This window comes from Cynocephalus volans, chromosome 1, assembly GCF_027409185.1.
Source record: "Cynocephalus volans isolate mCynVol1 chromosome 1, mCynVol1.pri, whole genome shotgun sequence".
Lineage (NCBI taxonomy): Eukaryota > Metazoa > Chordata > Mammalia > Dermoptera > Cynocephalidae > Cynocephalus > Cynocephalus volans.
In genome coordinates, this window is record NC_084460.1 from 52,990,929 (window position 1) to 53,012,893 (window position 21,965).

A 21,965-nucleotide genomic window follows, 5' to 3' on the forward strand; every position below is an offset into this window, starting at 1 on the left:
AACTCCACAGCTTATTCAGATTTCACTAGTTTTCTCCTAATGTCCCTTTCCTGGTCCAGGATCCCACCCAGGACGCCACAGTACATGTGTCCTTGGGCTTTTCTGATCTGCAACAGTTAATCAGACTTTCCTTGGGCTTGGTGACCTTGACTGTTTTGAGGGGAATAGTCAGGCATTTGGTGGAACATTCCTCAGTTTGGGGTTGTCTGATGTTTCCCTCATATTGCGCTTAGCTGTGGGGTTTGGGGAGGAAGATAGCAGAGATAATGTGCCCTTCTCATTGTACCACATCAAAGGTTCATGCTGTCAATGGTGATATTGACCTTCATCATATAGGATTATTTTGAGGATTCCATGATATCACACAGATTGATGTGTGATCGGTCCATGGTGATTAGACAAATGGATTAATTGAGCAAGTGTTTACTAAGGATTTTTACTTTGTGAGGTAATATGTTGGTTTCAGAGATGAATCAGACCTAATTCCTGTCTTCAAGGAACCCGCACTCTGAGCGTTGATAGCTGCCTCCCTCCAATCCAATAACACTTTGTCCATTTTGGGTTTTTTTGTTTTGTTCAGCTGCTTCCGAGCAATCGCTTCTCTGCCTGGAGTCAGGACAACAGCTGCTTGCAACCGGGGTGTGTAGGAAACTGGAATACAAACCAGTATAGTGATTTCCGGCCAAGGATGAACAACCCACTAGACAAAGGGACAGAGACTTGACGGCTCAGCATGTGTCGGGACAGGGAGCCACAAGAAGGGATGAGATTCTTTTGTAATAGCTGAATAGCTCCCAGAACAGCGTGGGAAGAATGGCACTCACTGTACTTCCAGTGTTAGAGACTCTCCAAAACGGTCTGTTCTCGGTTTCCTTATATGCAAAATGTGGACAGCAATATTTGGCTGGCCTTTCTCACCAAAGTCTTTTCAACCTAAGTTGATGTCCAAGGCCTTTGGGCAGATATAGGTACAAAGACAAAGTCTCAGCCCTCAAGAAGCTCACCGCCTTACAATATTGTAAGGCCGAAAAGGCACAAAACACGTAAAAGAGTGCTTTAAAAATAGGAAGTGCGATACAAGTGTGAGAAGTTTTGAACGACAGGCCGAAAGGGCCTCCTCATTTGTCTTTCTGATTGCTTTTTCTCACCAGGATGGGAGATGATTTTCTTCGTCATCTTTGAATATGGAAACACTGCTGTGTTTTGCTCCCTCTGAGTGGCCGGCTCTGCACAATGAGGGGAGAATTTCCTTCATCTTTTACAAGAAACAGGAGATTTTTAAATGACAAGCTTCCAAAGAAGATGCAACACAGTCAGTGTGACTCCTTAAAGCTCAAATCCGTCATGTCCTCACTCTTCTCTGTTGGAAATCTCCTAGGAAACAGTTCAGCAACTTTGTTTCAACTTAGCGAAATTCATGATTTTAAAAGGGATATCTAAAGAGTTCCTGATACTTGTTTTCTTGAGTTCTTATGTTCCAGTTGAAGTCAAATGAGTTGTTTGTTTCTTGGCTGAGGAAGAGGCAGGTCTGTGTGTACGTGATCTGCCTTTTGCTCTTTGCCATTACAGGAGCATTTTTAGTCCCATCCTTCTAATTGTTAAAGAGCTCATGGCACATTTAGAACCACAGGTGAAAAATGGATAGTGGAGAAAACCAATTATCTTTTGTCTTTGAGGACAAGAGGAAGATGCTATCTTAAGCACTATGCTTGGTCTGGTAATGCTCCAAAGCTTAACAGATCTCTCTTGGCACTGTGATGACCAGCAGGACTGCACGAAACATCTTGAAGTGGCGTCATAGTGCACAGTGGACGTGCTTACCCTCCGGGAGTTTTAAATTTATGCTGTGTATAAATTGCATTTATTTTCACCCCTGCTTTTCAGGGAAAAGTTCCCTCAGAAGAGCATTAACCAGTTCTAGGTAAATCTACAAGACAATAGAAAATCAAAAAGCTCCAGCCTCCTTTTTTCCTCTGCCTCCATCAAGAAACAGAAGTTCTTCTGCCTGGATAAGGCAGATGAACTGAGGGCAGAGGCTAAAACACATAAAATGGACACAAACCTGAGTTGTTGCTGCAAATGCGTTGGCCCATCTGAGAAGAGCTCATGTGAGGGAACCAGGCATCCTTAACTCATTAAAGGTTCTGGATATTACTTACTAGAGCCAATGAATTCTCCATTCTGCCTGAGCTTATCTGAGTTGAGTTTTGTCCCTTGTAATCTAAAGAGTCTCCTCTGGGATTATTCTACCTAGATCCCAGTGTGCAAAGTGTTGCCTGGTAAGGGTTTGTTGTCTGATCAACTGGATGCTCTAAAATGTACAGTCTGGGGACCAGGATTTCCCAGCTTTGGCACATTGACATTAGGGCCAGATACTTCTTTGTCCTGTGCAATGTAGGATGTTTAGCAGCATCCCTGATCTCTGCTGACTAGGTGCCAGTAGCCAACAACATCCCTGCCCCCCATACCAGTTGTGACAATCAAAAATGTATCCAGACGTTGCCAAGTGTCTTCTGGAGGGTAAATCACCCCCAGCTGAGAACCACGAATGTAAACAAACCAACAATACCTCATTTTGAAGAATTTATTGAACATATTCTATAAAAACTACTATGAGAATTGGATGAGAGAACACCAAAACATAAAATAAGATGAAATGAACTAGAAGTTGAGATCTTGCTCCTTGTGTTATGATTTGGAAGAGATTTGCCATGTTTAAATGCAGATGCTGAAGCTGATCCAAGCCGTTTACATTCTAGGAACTTCTGGGAGATAAATTAGTTTCGTTCACCCAAGGCCACCAGTCACCTTTCACCCACTGGTCTGTTTGGAGTCACTTAATTTCTTAATCTCCTTAACACTTTCCATCTTGCTCAAATTTGCACCCTGTCTCTGTCATTCTCACTCTTAATAATGAGAGGATTCGAAGTAGGTCGAAATTTGCTGATCATTCTAATCACACTTGTTTATTTAGAACTTTGAATTTCTCTCGAGATGACAAATTTGCTTTCTGCCAAAGTCATACAGCTGACTGTTTATAACAGATCCTGTAATTAATTGGATCCTGTCACCAGAATGCATGCATTCCTTTCCTTCACTTTGCAGGTGTGAAAAATCTCAGAAATGGCCTTGCAAGGTTGAAGCTTCCAGTCCTATGCAAGCCTGAGGAGACCAGACCTTTTTGACCAAACTTTCAGCACCTTAGTTTTTTTAATTGGTTTTTGACATTGGACATAATTCCCTAACTACACAACCATCTCCTCTGTTGAATCCCGACAGCTTTGTACATTTGTTACATCACAGAATTGGTTTCAGCTTATTTCAGTTATTATTTCTCAAAGCTTATGTAAACAACCTCTGGCCTCCTATTTAGTTTATGTAAGTATTTTCTCATGAGACCCATGTCTTGTTTCTCTGACTGTCTAAGGCTGCTGCTAACCATATAATCTTATTCATAACTCTATTGTGAACCAGAACAAAGACATCAAATCTGCATGACCTTATCAGAGGTGGAAGCTGTCTCCCTGCCCCAGCCTTTCCCTACAATGCTTTTCTGCTTCCCAGAAAAAGTGTCAGACTTTTTGACTCCATTGTGAAAATGTACCTATGGCAAAGAACAAATCTAAAAATCTTACAGCTGATTGTGCTTGCTCTCAGTTTAGCCTTTAATATCACTACCTCTGCTTTGCCCAGAATTTTTTTTAATTCCCTGAAATAAATTTCCAATCATCTCCCCCACCTCCTTCCCACCCAAAACACACAGACTGTGGGTAAAGAGGAGGGAGGGTAGTGATCAGCAGAAAATGTCAGGCAACGAAAGGAAACAGTCTTATAGTCCTCAATGACACATTAAAAAGATTGATTTAAAATTAATTCAATTAGCCAAGGCAGGAACACGAAACAAAACAAAAAACAGCAAGGCCAATTGCTCAATATGTCAGATTTTTACACTAATTTAATCAAATCAGTGGTTGGTCTTAAGTCCTGCCTGAATGAACCCATAAAAACCTATATTTAAAAACAGATTTTTCAAGGAAATCTAAGGGACGAATACAGAATAAATATTTAAGTCAAACAAAAAAACCATGTAAATAGCAAATAATCTTGTTTCCTGTCACTGACACTGTCTGGAACAATTTACCATTTACTTCATCTGCACATCAATAGAATCCCTTAATTTTAAATATTTTCCAAAAGTCACTAAATAACGTTATTTTTTCCAAACAAAACCCAAGCTGGAATGAAAGTCTTCATGTATATATATACCTATTGGTATTCAAAATTAAGATTTCCCTTAAGAGAGAAAAACTGGTCAAGGAGAGCTTGATTTTACACTTACCAGATAAGTGTAAAAATTATAATTCGGATGACCCTAGGGAAAGGAGATGAACTGTGCTAGAGGACTCTCAGTGGCAAATGGGCACAGAACGGAATGGGAGTGTTTTCTCGCCTTGGTGCAGAGAGACCGTCCCGCAACCCCCAGGAAATTAGCCTGGGGGCATCTGTTGAACCGACATGACCCGAGTCTTCAATGTTCTACCCAGAGAAGGAAAGAATTTATTCTATAACAAAACCGTGTACGTTTGATCGTCGGGACCACAGCTCTGTGAGCGCATCTCTGCTTCTCATTTGTGGAAAGCCTGCGTCAGCCACCCAGTTGAGAAATGAATGTCATTTTGGGGTTTGTGCCCTCCTGTTTCATAACTACACGGCCTTTATTCCCTCTCCTTCCTCTTACTTTTTATAAGAGATTTGGAACATCTCCTCTTCACTTAAAACTTTTATTAGCTTTAAAACGTGCACCTCTGCCCTCTCTAAAACTGCCTCTGGAAAAGCTGCAGCTGGCCCCGCTTTTCACTCAAACTGCATCTACTAATCGCATTCCAAGTGCCTTGCGCTGTGCCAGGCGTCACGTGGCAAAATTCACAAGGATCGAATTTCAGGTGGCCCTACCTGGGGTCACATGCGTGGCTTTACCTCCTCCTTCAAGAGTTGGTGGAGAAAGATTTTGAGCAGGGTCACCGCAGACCAGTTATGCTTTGTAGGGGAGCTGAGAGAAGAAAGAAATGATTTGCTTTAATTACTTTTTCAAAGACTCAAGATTTCCCTTGATGCCCTTCCAGCTTTGAACTAAAGTGCTCTGAAAAACCAACTCACTTGGCCACTACTGCCATTAGTAACTTTTTTGGGAGGGAAGGAGACATTTTTCCCTATTTTAAAAAAATTTATTTTTCTAAGTTGTGATGAAATATACATAACAAAATTTACCATTCTTAAGTGTACAGTTGTGTGGCATTAAGTAAATTCACATTGTTGTGCAACCATCATCAGCATCCATCTCCAGAACTTTTTTATCTTCCCAAACTGAAACTCTGTCCCCATTAAACCCTGAATTTCCTTGCCCTCTTCCCCCTCAGCACCTGGCTACCCCATTCTACTTTCTGCCCCTATGAATCTGACTGCTCTAAGTAACTCATATAAATGGAATCATACAGTATTTGTTCTTTGGGGACTAGCTTATTTCACTTAGCATGATGTCCTCAAGGTTCATCCATGCTGAAGCATCAGAATTTCATTCCTTTTTACGATTGTATATGTGTATTGCATGAGGAGTCTTCAAAAAGTTCATGGAAAGATTCACAGTATATTTTAATTCCATTTTCCATGAACTTTTTGAAGTACTCTCCTGTATAGACTGCATTTTGTTTATCCATTCATCCATTAATTGGCATTTGGGTTGCTTCTACATTTTGGCTATTGTGAATAATGCTGCTGTCAATGTGGGGATACAAATACCTGTTTGTGTCTCTGCTTTTAATTTTTCTGGGTATATTACCAGAAGTGGAATTGCTGGATCATATGGTAATTCTAGTTTTAGTTTTCTGAGGAGCTGCCACACTGTTTTCCACTGCAGCTGCATCATTTTAGGTTTTACCAGCAGGGCACAAGGGTTCCAGGTTCTCTACACCCTCACTAACACTTGGTATTTTCTGTTTTTGTTTTGTTTTGTTTTTTTATAATAGCCATTCTAATGGATGTGAAGTGATATCTCATGGTTTTGATTTGCATTTCCCTAATGCTTAGTGCTGTTGAGCATCTTTTCATGTGCTCATTAGCCATTTGTATGTCTTCTTTGGAGAAAAGTCTATTCAAGTCCTTTGCCATTTTTGAATTTGGTTTGTTTTCTTTGTTGTTGAATTGCAGGAGCTCTTTACATATTCTGGATATTAATCTTTCATCATCAGATAAGTGACTTGTAAATACTTCCTCCCATCTTGTAGGTTGCCTTTCACTCTGTTGGTAGTATCCTTTAATACACAAAAGTTTTTAATTTTGATAAAGTTCAATTTATCCATTTTTGTTGTTGTTGTTGTCTTGCCTTTGATGTCATATCCAAAAAATCATTGTCAAATCCAATGTCATGAAGCTCTCCCCAGACGTTTTCTTCTAAGAACTGGGTAGTTTTAGCTCTTATTTTTAGGTCTTTGATCCACTTTGAGTTAATTTTTGTATATGGCATAGGTAGGGTCCAACTTCATTATGATGCATGTGGATATCCTATTTTCCCAGCACAATTTATTGAAAAGATTGTCCCTTTCCCACTGAATGGTCTTGGAACCTTTTTTGAAAATCATTTGCCCATATATGCAAGGGTTTATTTTTGGGCTTGCCATCAGTATTTCACCGTATTTATGCATTCTTTGAATTTGCCATGTTTTCGTAGTAACCATGTTATCTCTGGGCCTGCCTAGCTATTCTACTACATAACAAACTTTCTGAGAGTAGTGTCCAGATTTTCTTATTAATTTGTATCTTGATGTTGCATGGTGGCTTTCTTTTTTATATCTTGGGATTAATCTGATCAATGTAGTCAGACTGGCCATATTGGCCCGAGTGACCTGGTGAGTGGGTTTACGTTGATCCCTATTTAAAACTTGCCTGTCCTGAGCATGTTAGAGGCAGATAATGAATATTCCAATGATTTCCTACCACCAGCCTCCTCCTCTATCCAGCAAGCATCTTGATGGTGCCTGGCCCGTCGCTCACTTCTTACCAAGTGTTGTTGAGTAAACGCATGAGCTAGTGGAAAATAGCTGTTGGGAATATAGGCGAGGCTACTGGTGTCTATATCCATACCCTGCCCCCATTCATTATTAGTGGGAAGCAGTGGCCCAGTAGGGTTGAATCACAGGTGGATTCTCTTTTTCAGTCCCCTTTTGTGGATCTTCTTCCTCATTCTAGATCTAAACTTTGGATCACCTCAGGTCTCAGCTTCCAGGTACCTTCTCAATCCACATTTATTTCCAGGGTGAACTTAACCTGAAGCTTGAAATGCAATCCATCTGCTGACAACTCCTGAGTTCAGATTTCCTGACCCAACCTCTCCCTTGTAAGAATGTGGTGAAGTTGCTGAGCTTTTCTGAGCCACAGTTTCCTCATCTGTAAAATACGGATAAAATGACCTTTCTTGCCACTGAGTATTATAGATACTGTGTGTCAATGCTTGGCACACAGAAAGTGGTAAACATTATTTTAGTTTATCTTATTAAGGCTCAGATATAGGAAGCCCCTCAAGACCACTTATGTTATCAGACATTCCTTAATAAAGGACCTGTGGAAAAAAATTAAAACAAGAATTAAAATACGGTAGCTTCTGGCATCTCCTGGCTATGCTTGAAATCTGCACATAGGGCAGGCAGCTGAAAGTCACCCCCGGTCTCCTCGATGTGTGAAGTGTGTGTACTGTTTGCACTTTTCCACATTAATCTGTTTTTCCAAAGGGTTTTCATTTGTTTCTTCTTTTGTCTTCAACCAGTTCAGAGTAGCAATGGCAACAGATGCCAGGGTAACTTCAAACTGCACATGACTGTAATGATGGCTGGCCTGGCGGGTGAGAATGAGAGGGTCCCGTGTGTAACCAACGCCTGGGGTCCATGTGGTGGGCTGGGGCAGGTGGGCCGGGATTGCCCAACTGACAACAGTGTCTCTAGGGAGTGAGTGTAGGAGGGGAGGGCAGAGGGTCCCAGCAATTGGAAGGAGGACCTCTCAGCACACTGGCTTATGGGGCTGGCCTCCAAGAATAACGCTTTTTCTCTTTTTACCCCCTAAAACTCATCTACTGGAAATGTGCTTTGAGTTTGAAGTAGAGATGAAGGTTGGAATAAAAAAGAGAAACTGGTTGAGTGCTAAAGAAAAGGACTTGGGGATATGACCTTCTAATCTTGCACACAGGAGCTGCTTGTTCTCCAGTTTTGGGGACTGGATGGGTATGAAGAATTCCCTTCACTCACACAGAACTCCTATGTTTCAAAACACTGTGCATCCATTTCCCCTCAGCAAGTTTCAGGCCAGAATCCTAGAAAGCATCTTGATTCCTTTCCATCGCTCTCCTCTTGCCTCCCATCTTCAATCCATTGAGAAATCCAGTTGGCTCTGCTCCCAAAACATTTTCTGAATCTGATCTACCATTCTTTATTCCTACCATGTCAACCCCAGATTAAGCCACCACCTCCTGTTTGGTCTACCCAAGCATTCCAACTGGTTTCTCTGCTTCTTTCCTTGATTAATACAGTCTGTTTGCAACATGCAGCTAGAAGGGCCAGAGGGCGGAGCCTGAGCCCAGAGGGTGGAGCCACAGTCCCAGAGGGTGGAGCCAAAAACCACAGAGGATTGTTCTCAGGCCCTGAAACCTAACGGAATTTGCCCTGCTGGATTTCTAATTTGCTTGGGGCCAGTGACTCTTCTGTTTATTTCAATTTTTCCCTTTGGGAATGGGAATGTCTATCCTAGCCTACCATTGCATTTTGCCTGTCCCACCATTGCATTTTGGAAGCAGAAAACTTGTTTTCTAGGATCACAGGTCCACAGATGGAGAGGAAACTTGCTCCAGGATGGTTTATACTCAGTGTCTCACCCATACCTGATTTAAATGATGAGGTTTGATACTTCTGAGCTGATGATATTCACATGAGATTTCGGATGTAGAGTTGATGCTGTAATGGGTTGAGACTTTTGAGATGTTGGGATAGGGTGCATGTGTTTTTCAGGTAGGATAAACATGAATTTGGGGAGCCAAAGGGCAGACCATAGTGGATTGAATGGTGGTCCCCCAAAAGATACGTCCACTGAAACCTGGGAATGTGAATTTATTTGAAAAAAGGATTTTTGCAGATGTAATTCAGAGACAAAATCATTTTGGATTAGAGTAGAGCCTGAATCCAGTCACCAGTGTTCTTAAAAGAGAGGAGAAGGGGAAAGGACAGGGAGGAGAAGGCCACGTGAAGATGGGGTAAAGAGATGGGGGTTGTGTCAACCCAACCCTAGAACCACAGGAGCAGGAGGAGAGGCAGGCAGGCTTCTCCGCTAGAGTCTGGAGCAGCACAGACCTGCCGACACTCTGATTTCAAATTGCTAACTGAGAAGATTGATTTCTGTTTTAATGCACCAATTTTGTGGTGCTTTTGTTGTGGCAGCCACAGAAAACTAATACACAACCCTCCAACCTTTCTGCCCTTTCTCCGGTTGCCAAGTGCTCGGCCTGACTCCACCCCTCCCGGGCCTTTGCACTTGCTGTGTCCTCACCTGGAGCACCTTTCCCTCGGGGACTTTAGTGCTTGGCTCCCTGCCATCCTCGGGACCTGCTTGAACATCAGCTGCCCGGAGGGGCCTTTGCTGATCACACAGCGGAAGTGGCCTCCCTCAGACGCCCCGCATCACCCCACGCTCCCCACTTCCTCTGCGGAATCTTTCAAAGTTTGTACTTTTGTTCTTCCGTGTTATTCACCTGTCAATTGCCTGTCTCCCCCACCAGAACTGAACACATCTCGGGGGCTGGGACCTTGTTTTCTGGTGCCAAAACCAGTACCTGGGTCATGGACAGCGTTTAGTAAATTTGCTGGATGGATGAAGGACAGGCAAGAGAGACTCGCCTTTCCTTAACCTCATGTCCAGAGAGAGAAGTGGGCTCAGGGCCACCGGCCAGACCACGACAGAGTTCACAGTGCACCCTGAGGCCCTTGGGACCTGGCGAAGGCCTCTGCCCCCTTGCTGGGCTCTGTTCCTTCCTCTTCTGGCTATGGAGACTTTCAGGGTCCCAGGGGTCCCATCTTGCATGGTTCCTGGCTCTGCTGTGCCCTGCCGCCCAATGCTGGCCTGGACTCTGACTATATGTCCAGTGAGATCCTGAATATGTCCCTTGTTCCTCACCCCGTCCTGTCCTCAGTCCCTTTGTTCTGCTCCCTTCTCTTCTTCTCTCCAGGAGCAGGACTTCTCAGGGTCTCGACCACCTTGTTCAGCTTGACAAGCTCCTGGCAGTCACGGGCCTTTCTTTCCAAGGCTGCGTAGCTCCATGATGGGCACACTATTGCCAGGCAGCTGTTCTGGACACACACATGAATGAATGATGGGTCAACAGGCCCACCAGAATCAGACAAGCACATTCCACAGCTGTTTATAAAGGATGTGCAAATGCTTTTCAGTTGTCTGAAGTCATGACACATCTACCTTCCAACTCCTGGTTCCCTCAGGTCCTCATGGGAACCAGCAGCATTTCGGTGGTTCCTATTAGCTGGCAGGGCTCATAGCTGCCCTCTGAGCCATCTGCCTTGCTCCTAGGCAGATGGACCTGGGGGCAATGGTGGGGAATGGTGCTGAAGAAATCCTCATACAGTCTGGCCACATTGCCATAGGGTCCTATTGATCCCACCTGCATGTTCCTGGCCTTTGCTCCCAAGATGCTGCCCATGTTGAGTCTGCTTCAGGTGGTGACAGACACACAGGTGCCCAAGTCCAGGGGATTCCTGCTTTCACCTCTAGCAGAGGGGCTGGCGTCCACTCCTGTTTAAGACAAACCCAGATATCAGGGCACATCTGGACACCAACCACTCCTTGTTCACACATTTGCAGACATCTATCTGCTCAGTGCGGCAAACTTGTTTGATGAGCTCCAGTTGGGTGCCAGCACTTGTGGGTACTGCTGGATCCTGTACTTAGGGTGAGAACAGCATGCGCCTTGCATATGAGGAGCCCCCTCCTATCCGGGACGTGCGGGGCAAGGGTGGGCTGCCTGGACGTGGTATCAGACAGACCTAAATGCTGGGTCTGGCACCTCCATTTCTTTAGCTTTGTGTCCTAAGTCCAGTCACTTCATCTCTCCACACCTCACTCCCCAGACTGTGCAGACGACGTGACATGAAATGAGACGAAGCATGAAGAGCTTAGGGTGGTGTCTGGCACATAGAGAAGACTCAATAGATGGTAGCTTTTAATCATAATAATGGGTTATGATTCAAATACAACTTCACAGAAGCCCCCCTCCTGTGTTTCATATCTGACCACATGGGAGGTAAACTGCAGCCTTCCTGTCTTTGCATCACACTCAGGATCACTATGGTGGACAGTTGTCCCCAAGATGCCCTTTGAGAACCAAAGTAGAATTCTCGGTTTTGAGATGAACCATCTTCCAGAGCTGCCTCCAGACTGCCTCTTGGTCTCCTTGATGCAGACATGATACATCAAGGTTTGCAAAAGGAGTTATTTTTTTGCAAACTTGGGTTACCTTAGAGTTGACATCTGGTGGTGCCTGACCTCAGCTTCTGTTGCTTTGCAGTTAGTGAGGCACTTTTGCTGGGGGAAGTGAGGATCCCTGGGTGACGAGAACAGAGGGGCTGAGGCAGCACTTCACTGGGCAATCGCTTGGCTACACCCAAGCAGCCCTTTGGAAGGGATACACTACAGGCCTATGTGGACACACCCTCACCTACGATCAACCAGAGCCTGGTGAGGCCAGCCTGGCCTTCACCCAGAGTGGAAGGACACTGGGTGGAAATCCCCAGGACTGACGCTGAGACCTGCCCAGAAGGTGGTCCCACTGGCAAGCAAGTGCCTGGAGCTGCATTCCCATTGGCTTCCTAGGACTGTATATTTTCATGACAGGACTGACAGGATGTCTCCTCTTCCCCGTCCTCCCTCTCCTTCATTTCAGCACCACGCACACTTCTCCAGGGGCTTCCTCTGATTGCTCAGACAGGGCTGGGTTGCCCTCTTCGAACTAACACAGTCCTTCCAGCCACTGTCACATTTGTCATCTTACCAGCCAGACTAATGTCACATCCCCACCAAAGTATACACTGTTAGAGGGCAGGAGCAATGTCTTTTAGCACGTGCCTAATACCAAGGAGGCACTCTTATGTGTTTGCCAGTGACATGGGAAAGTGACGTCAGCCTGGTCAAGGCACCTGAAATGGAGACAAGGCCATCTCAGCTTGAGCTTCAGGTGCACCCTCACTGAAAACACTCTGAAGGTTGCAGCTTCCTGATGAACAACTACCCCAAATCTGCTCGTCACTACCTTCTGCTACTTCTTGCCAAACTGGAAGATCCTTGACTAAAGCCCACCTCGAAGAACTGTTACATCTGACCCCTTCTGTGTGACATATGCTGCATCCATCAAAACATTGTAAATGTCCCCTCCCTTTCCTGCTCTTTTTCCTGTGAAGACCAGTGATTTCCCTTTTGTCCCCTGGAGCATATATTCAGGGCAACCTGAACCTGTGTCTCCAGGGCTGCAGTCCTACAATTTGGCTCAAATAAACTCTTTGCTTTTTATATTTTTGCCTCAGTTTCTTCTTTTGGGTCAACACTGGATAAATAAACATTGAGTGAATCTAGGGCCGGCAATCCAACTGGTCAGGCAGGGCCTGTGGATCTCCAAATATTATCAACGTTGTCACCAACATTGTAGCAAAAACAATAACAGCTTATATTTGTGTAGTTATTATGACCTACATATCATTGTACTTATGTTATCTCATTTAAAGTCCTCCCAACAATGCTGCAGTCTAGCTAGACATTATTGCGACCAAAGAGGAAACTAAGACTTGAAGAGCTAAGCAAGGCACTCAGAGCCAGCACTCTGAGTGGCATCGGAATCCAAGCTGTGAAGCTGAGGCCCTTGCCCATGGCCAGCCTGCAGGCGTGCTCAAGTGTGGTGCACAAGATAATTTCATATGGTGCGTGCCATGACATTGATAACTGAATCACATAATGATAAGGCTACTCCCTCCTTCTGTTTCAATCCTGATTGCTTCAGGATAGCCTCTCTCTCTGAAGACAGCAAATCTTTAACACCTCCCAGTGCATAAAGAGAAAGCTAGCCAAGAGCCAGAGTTTTTGGCACATAGTAATATCTGGTTAGATGATTGGGAATGGGGTTTTGTGCTTTTGTTATATTTAATTTTATAATAGTTACTTTCTATGTAAAGCACGTGAGACTGGTTTCCATTTGTGTGACTGACATCCTCTCTAAAGCAAAATTTGAGTGAAAAAAAGTTATTGAGTAAAAGGAAAATATTAAGTGAGTAATGGTAGGGAGAATATCCAGCTGTGGCAAAAATCATGGTGGAATATGCCTGATGGCAGTGGAAGGACAACCTTCCACCTTTCTTAGAGTTTCTTGCTTTTAGGAAGTGGCTTTGCTTTTTCTGAATGCCCATTGCCCTTGGGGCAGGCAGACACCACCTGTCTCTTATTGCATGTGTCTCGCACTGTTCTCTAACAATTCCCAGTCTTTTCTTTTATCTTCCTGGCAGATCACAGGCTTTTAAAGAGCAAACAATATGTCATACTTCTGCATGCCCCTGAGCACTAAGCACAGTGTGGAGTTGGTAGTGGTTGACGGATTCATCTCTCATGGCTTACCTGCTATCACATGATAGTACTTTGACTTCAGCATCTGGTGCGAATTCACCATTGATTCATGGTATTGAAGAAAAGGCAGACATGGGCTTAGAGTTTCTTACCACAAGTGTCACCAGGCATCTTATTCCTTCTGGGCTGGCTTGGGCCACGGTGGCTGCAACAGGGAGCAGGAATGGCCTACCATGGGGAACTGAGCTGCTGAGATGCTTGGAGAACGGGGGCTGGGGATGGAACCAGGAGTAACCGTTCTGAAAAACTTGACGTGTAACCAGTTCTGGTATATATATACATATGTATATTAACCTACTTTATATCTTAATTTCTTCTGTAAAAATAACCACTGCAGCAAGGATGGTGATGACCAATCCAACACATTGTATCGATTAGAAAACATTGATGTTGCAAGTGAAAGACACAGACTGAAACTGGCTCAGTACATGAAGACTTTGGTGTCCAGATGCATGTCTGGTTCTGGTGAGGCATGACCCAGTGCTTCGAAGGATGCCACCACAGGCCTGGTTCTCCAGTCTCTCCATTCATTCTGTCTTCCTTGGTGTTGCCTTCAGCCTTAGGCTCCCCAGGGGGAAAGATGGCATCTCTTTCCTGGAAGCCCCTGCCAATGTGCCCATCTCTGAGCCAATCACCTGTTCAAAGGGTGAGGCATGCCGGTTGGGCTTTGGAGCCAAAAGGCCTGGATTAAAACCCCGGTTCCCAACACCCTCCCCACACTTTGCCTAGCTGTGTGGCCTCAGCAAGTCACTTTCCCTCTCTGAGTCTTGGTTTCCTCATCTGAGAAATGGGCAGAATGGCAGTACCCACTTGGTAGAGTTGTTGTGAGCATTACATGGGAGAAGGTAGGGGTGGCACTGAGTGTATCTGTGGAACATGTCTACTAGGTGTCAGATCCTGGTCTAGGTACTGGGGCCACAGTGGTGAACAGGGAGATGTGATCCATGGCTTCCACCAGTGTCTCAAGGGCAACAGACATTCACCAGATCATCACGGGAACAAGCGTTTTGTCACAACTCTGAAGAACACTATAAGAAGTCCTGGGTCTTCCCAGGAGCATCAGTAATAGGAGACCTAATGTAGCCTGAGAGGTCAGAGGAGTTTTCCCCAAGAAACTGCCCTTGATCTGCGATCTGAAGGGAGGTTAGATGGCACTATGAAGAGTCACTAATAGCTGACTTTATTACTCTTCCTGGAACAGGCCAAGTTCATTCCCGCCCAGCAGTTCCACTCCTGGAATGCTCTCTACTCCATTCACAATGGTGCCCATCTGCCCCCCCACCTGTCCCTCTCCACCCCTTCCATTCCTGTTGCTTTTTTCCATGGCACTTATCCAGACAAGACATCATATTAATTAATTGTCCATTTGCCTTGTTGTCTTTAATGTTAATAGCACGGAGGCATCATACTGTCTTGTTCCCAGTTGCAATCTCAGTACCTAGAACAGTGTCTGGCTCCTGGGAGGTGCTTAATAGATAGTTGAATGAATAAAGGAACAAACAGAACACTTTTAAATGTTTTTTCTACTATGGTACCAGTTGACATCTCTGTAAACTAAGAGTTTAATCCTGAAGTTAAAACAAAAAACCCCAAAATCCAAGTCGAACAATTTCTATTTCCTCCCTAATGCTTCACCGTGTTCCAGTAAGAGAGTTTGCTCTGTCTCAGAATTCTATGTCTCTGAGAAGCTATCAGGTCAAATTCTTCCCTTTTTGGATTTCTGAACTTGAGTTCTGACTTCCATATTCAAGTGCATTCATCTTTTGTTTAACTTGTGTCCTGCTGAGGCAGCTTCAAGCTCATTGAATACATGACCATAAAATTTCTTCCAGAAGAAAATGCATCTGTGCCACAGCTTGAGAAGTTCCATGGAGTCCATTCCTTTTTCTGAATTTTGGATGTTCCAGAATCAGGCAGCCCCCACCCCGTCCCTGCAGTCTCTTTTCCTTATCCCATTGGTTCTCACTCCCTCTCACTGTTCACCTCCATACTTCTCTTCCAGGTCTGACTGTTCCCCGGCAGGGGTAGAGTCAGGATTTTAATACACGTCTGTTTGACTCCAAAGCCCATGAGTGCTACCATTATGTTTTGCTGCAAGTCAAAATGTAAGAAGATCACAATATATTCCTTTTAAACAGGCAAATCAGGTAGAAGGGGCAGCATTTGAGCTGGGCTTTGAAGTGGCTTTGGACAAGATCTCGTGCAATGAGGTGAGAATAGAGGAATGCTTATGTGGATATTTTTATTCTGTAAACAAATCAAGGTATTCGGCAGTTGCTGAAATCAAGTTTCCCAAATTCAGTGATTGGTTGCATTTGGTGGACACAGGAATTCACCCCTCTAGGAGCTTTAGAAAGATACATTTTGTGAAAAATTGCTCTGATAAAAGTCAAGGCTACTTCAAGGCAGGTAAAACAGGCAGGTGTGTTTATGGCATGTTGACTTAATTTACTCAAAAGCATCTCTCCCATTAATCTGCGAGGATGCCTGAAATTCCCACCTTTAGCTAAGGCGTTGAAGGTGCCAGCTTAATGCACATGTGTTGTTTGAGATAAATTGAGATTATGTGTTTGTGTGTGTGTGTAGGTGCACAGTCTGAGTGAGGGCTCCTAGGAAGGACAGGAGAGGTATGAGTTGGAGGCATTGCTGAAATAAAATGGGCACCAAAATGCAGGACAGAGATTCCAAAAAAATACGTTTCTTCCAGACTTTTCCCCAAGGGCTGATGCTGTTGAAAGATGGACTCTGTGTCCTTCCATCAGCAAATCTCTGTGCCCTTCCGTCTACGGGTGTGTTACTTGTGCCAGGCTATCATGAGGCTCCAGGCTCTGCTGCATTTGACGGTTCTATAACATGCTGCTGGGGGTTCAGGCAGCCCCCCATCACTCCCCACCACGTAGTTTCTACTCCCACAAGAAGTGGTTTTGAATGAGCACTCATGTCTTGCCTGCTAGAAGTGTGGAACCTCAGATTTTCTAGAAACATTTTAAGTCTTCCAGTAGCTCTTCTCAGTCCCTGTCAACCATCATGACCATTCTGTGGCTGCATCCAGAGACATCCACCAGCAGCTGCATTTGGATACCAGCACCCAGACTGGCTACAACCTACTCCAGTGTCACAATAAGTTGAGACAAAACATGTCAGGATGCTTTTGTCTGCAGGTGGAAGAAACCTGCTTTGAACTGGTGTAAGCCAAGATGTGATGTCTTCACAGATGCAGGTGGACATCCGGGGGAGCCATGTTAGATACAGGGGCTCATAACTGAGTCTCATCTCCCTACTTCAACTTCTTTCTGTCCTGGCTTCACTCCTGGATAGACTTTTCACCTCATGGTGACAATGGCTTCTAGCACTTTCAAGCTTCCATCTGATCCTTTCAGCAACTCCATGGAAAGACAGAAGCACCTCTCTTCAAAGTCCCAGAACTGAATCTCATTGGTCTGGCTGGCTCAGTTTGGCTCATGGGCCTATCCCCACCCCATCACTATATTTAAGGTTGTATTAATTTCCCATTGCTGCCATAACTAATTGCCACAAACTGACTGGTTTAAAACAATACAAATTTATGATCTTATAAACCTGGAGGTGAGAAGTCCAAAAAAGGGTTGTCAGGGCCAAGTTCCTGCTGGAGATTGCAGGAGAGAACCCGTTCCCTTGCCTTTCCTGGTTTCCAGAGGCTGCCTGCATCCCTGGGCTCCTGGCCCTGCCTCCCCACAACCTCTGCTCACATCACATCTTCTTCTCTGACTCTGACTCTCCCACCTCCCTCCTATAAGGACAGCTGTGACTACATTGCCCCCCCCCAATAATCTGGGATAATCTCCCATCTCAAGGTCCTTCATGACAGCTGCAAATTCCCTTTGGCCATGTTAGGTGACATATTCACTAGCTCAGAGGATTAGGATGTGGTCTTCTTTGGGGGGACCATTATTCTGCCAGTCTCAAAGGTGACGTGATGCTCTGATTGGTTAGCCCTGAGTCACGAACCTTGCCTTGGAGCCCTACCCAAACCACATGAACAGGGAGTGGGGAGGGGTGTTCCCCATCCAGAGGAAGATGCGGTCTGTTACCAGACCTGGACGAACAGGATGCCAAGGGGACAATAATAGCAAATGTCCACGACAGAAAACACAGGAAAAAACTAGGACTCCCCTGAACAATTTTTTTTTTGAGATTCTCTGTCAGATTTCTTTTGGGGATCAGCTGATTTCTTTTAGCCCTTGATACATGTAACTGGCAGCACGTAAGTTCAGAATGCATTGTGGTTGTTTTATTTCACTGGGAATTTTGTATGCAATTTATGTGGTTTCTAAAGCAAGGAATGTATAGCCTAGTGCTTCCTCCAGGGCATCTTAGAATGAACCACAGCATGAGGGTGCACAGTTAAGACCTGGGCAACGTGGAAAAGCACTTAATTAGCTGGTTTCTGAGCAAGTCCAGAGCTTCTGCTGACCGGGCTGGGCAGGAGGAAAAAATTTCAGGATAATGGAAAACTACATAATGTATTATGTAACTCTCCCTTAAATCCCCTCAATTTAAGAAAAACAATCTTCAAAAGAATCATAAAGCACATGAAGAGTCAACTTGAGGGGTGCTTATCTAAGATAACTTGCAATACTCCTAACGGCTACATTTTGAATCAAATGTCAGTGAGCGGCATGATCTCGAAGTAATAGTCGTGCATCTGCCAACTTGGAAAAGGCTGAGGAAGAATAAACCAAACAACCAAGCCATGCTCTTGGCTGAAGCGCAGAAATGTTTTGATATATGACTTCTCTCGGGGGCACATTTGATGGCAGAGACAGCAAAGGAAGATCAAGGAATGTTGGCAGACTTTCTAGGAGCAGAATGATTGTTCATTAGTGTCCTCTGCACAAGAAACGTGTGGTCATCATTCCTCTGCATGACCTTACATCAGAGGTTAGGGGAATAATGAAACTAGACAAATGGAGATGCAGTGACATGTCAATGATACATGGAAGAAAACGGAAACAACTATAAACCCAGACTATGGGTTCAAGAGGCAACATGGTCTAATGGTTATGCACTCTGTCCCTGGAATCAGATAGAGTCAAATTTGAATCCTGCCTCTGCCATGTAGCAGCTGTGTGATCGTAGCTGTTTGAGCCTTAGTTTTTTCATCTGTAAGATGGGGATAATGTTGGTCTAAATTTTGTTGAGTTGTCATAAGGGCAAAACAATGATTAAAACCCTCACCACCAGCTTGCCACTGAGTCATGTGAATTGTATGTTTCCTTTGCACATTTAGCCTTGAGCCCACAAGAACTGGCAATGTTCCAGCCAGGACTTCTCCAGTTGAAAATGACAGACTCCCTAATAAGCTTAAATGAAAAAGAAATTACTACTTACTATAAATAGCTCAAGGATAGTTTGGATTTCAGACTCAGTTAGATCCAGGGGCTCAAGTAATGCGTTAGGACTCCAACCTGGTCTCTCTGTCTCTTGACTCCATTTTCCTCTGTGTTGGGTCCATCCTCAGTCAGGTTCTTGCCTGATGGTGGCAAGGTGGGTACCAGTAGTTTTAAACATATTACCTCTTTTCTCAATCATCTCAGTGAATAGAGAACTTCTTTCTCAAGGGTTCTAGCAAAAGTCCCGAGATTGACTCTGATTCATCCAACCTGATAACATGCTCAGCCCTGAACCAACCACTGTGGCCAGGAAGATGGAATATATCAATTTGCCAGATTTCAGTCAAGAGGCCACCTTGGAGTCTCATACCCAGGGTGTATGGAGGTCCCACTTGAACCACATGGGTAAAGGGTGGGTGGGCAAAAATAACCAATGTCCACCACAGTGGCCTTCAAGGTCATGGTTAACAGTTCAATAAATGCAGCATTAAGTGAAGGACAAAACAGTCCCACAGAAACAGGAGGAAGGAGCTGACAGGTAGCTGATTCATCTACTTCCCTCCTCAAACCCTACCAGGTGAATCAAACCACAAGAAAACTGGGGCCGAATCCTCTGATTTCCCAAGGCAGCTCCAGGGATGTGGAAAGGAACATTCTCTTGCCTTCTTTGGGATTTTCCCCATTACAGTAAAAGTCACCAGAAATGGGTTACTGATTGGGATTTTTGAAATTCCTCTGTACTTCCCATTTGTCAAAATCTCATGTGTTTTAATTTCCACAGATTCTTTTTATAAGTTATTTTCAAGAACAATATTTCCCCTTCCGAGTGCCAGTTCTCTGGTGGTGACCACTGTCCTCTGCCTTAGGGATGTTGCAGTTGAAATGCTCTCCTCCTGTCCTCCTGCCCTCTCGCTCTCATCTCCTCCCTGCTCCCCAGCAACCAACCTTCCCCTCCTCCTTGCCTAGTTTAATGATACCCACCCTTGAGATCAGGGCTTTGCAGACTTCAGTTACGGACAAACCAGCTTTGTGATTTTGCCAAGTCTCCATACCACCTTTATAAGGAATTACTTCATATTTTAATTGAGGTTACTTTTTTTTTTTCCAACTTAAGTAAATTAATTTAGAAGGGAAGTTTATATCACTACCACATGTGGAAAGCCTTTATGTCTTGCCATAAATAAAAGATACATATAAAATTAGGTGCGATGAGAATAATGTTTTAAAACAGTAGCTCAATTCCATGGGCTGCCCAAGTCTAAGCCTGAATGTAGCCCACTGTCCCTTTGTACAGAAAGGGAGTTTGTTAGAGAGTTGTTAAAAGACACACCCAACTGAGTTGTCCTCCTTACCATAGTCAGAAGGACTGAAGAAGAGAGGAAAAGGAAGAACTTTCTCACGTGTGAGGCGGTGTGGTTGACCGTCACAGCCTGGTACTACCTCAGATCATGGTGCCCAGGTGGCTTTAAGGACCAATTAAAATGCTACTTCGTCTGACCATCCAACTGATCGTACTCTCTTCTCTTGACTCTGTGCAGCATCTTCTGGTCTTAACACCTTGTATCCTTGGTTCTCTGTCCCTGAACTTCCCTATCTCCACTAGAGTAGAAGACCCTGAAAGCAGGGGCCAGCTGCATCCTGGTACTCTACCAGCACCTATGGGTGCCGAGAGGTTCATCCAGGGCTTGCTGATTTTAGTCCTGGAGAAGAAGTGGTAGTCAGTGCCAAGCTATGGAAGGTGGGAGATGCAGCGAGTAGTCTGAGCAGCAATGACACCTCCCGAGTCTGAACATACCAGGAAGCTACCTGCTACTCCTCTTTTTAGCTGATTACTGTAATTTCTATTATCTCCAGACATGCCCCACCCTTAAATTTTTTATTTTGTAGAAGATGGATATTTTAATTCCAAGGAAAGAGATAATAATTGTTTTGGTCTGGGTATTTATCTTCGCCAAATTCATCTGTTGAAATCCTAACCTCCCCAGGGTATGACATTAGGAGGTGAGGCCTCTGGAAGGTGATTAGGTCATGAGGATGGAGCCCTCAGGAATGAGATTAGCCTTTCTAAAAGAGGCCCCAGGGAGAACCCTTGCCCCCTTCTCCATGTGAGGACGCAGCAAGAGGTACCATCTACAAATCAAAAAGTGAGCCCTCACTACACGCCGAATCTGTCCACACCTTGATCTTGGACTTCCAAGACTACAGAACAGTGAGAAATAAATTTCTGTTGTTTATTAGCCTCCCAGCTTATGGCATTTTGTTGTAGCATCCCAAATGGACAAAGATAATAGTGAAGTGATCCCACTTCTAGCCCAGCAGGAACAGAAGGTATTTCTAGTCTTGGGTTTTTCTCAATTTCAAAGCATGGAGTACAAAACAATAAAGCCAAAGGCTCCCTACAAAGCATCTGTCCTGCTTCATGGCAAATGACCCTAAAAGATGGTTTCCTGCACTCGCCACTCCCGTTCTGTGCCTTGGCTTGAACTCAAGGGGGCGGGGCAGGATGGAAGGGGGCTGGCAGATGGACAAACTTAGGCATCAGATGCAATTAACCAGAGTCCCCAATGAGCAAGCCAGGGGGAAGTTGTAGCACCTTCTATGACATGCCTCAGAAGCTGCTCCCATCACTTCTGCTGCATTCTTGTTTTTAACCCCATCTTTTATGAGAGGAGGGTCAAAGGATTTGCAGACATGTTTTAAACTGACCACAAGTGCCCTGAGAAATGAGGAGTGACTTCAGGGTCTGGAACGCGTTTACCTGAGATGGAGATAGGGACAGCCTCCCACACCCAGGACTTGGAAGGCTATGAAGGAAATCGGGGGCTGCTGGGAGGCCATTTCCCATTGGTGGACAGTTGTTGAATGAATGAACTTGGCCTTTAGGGA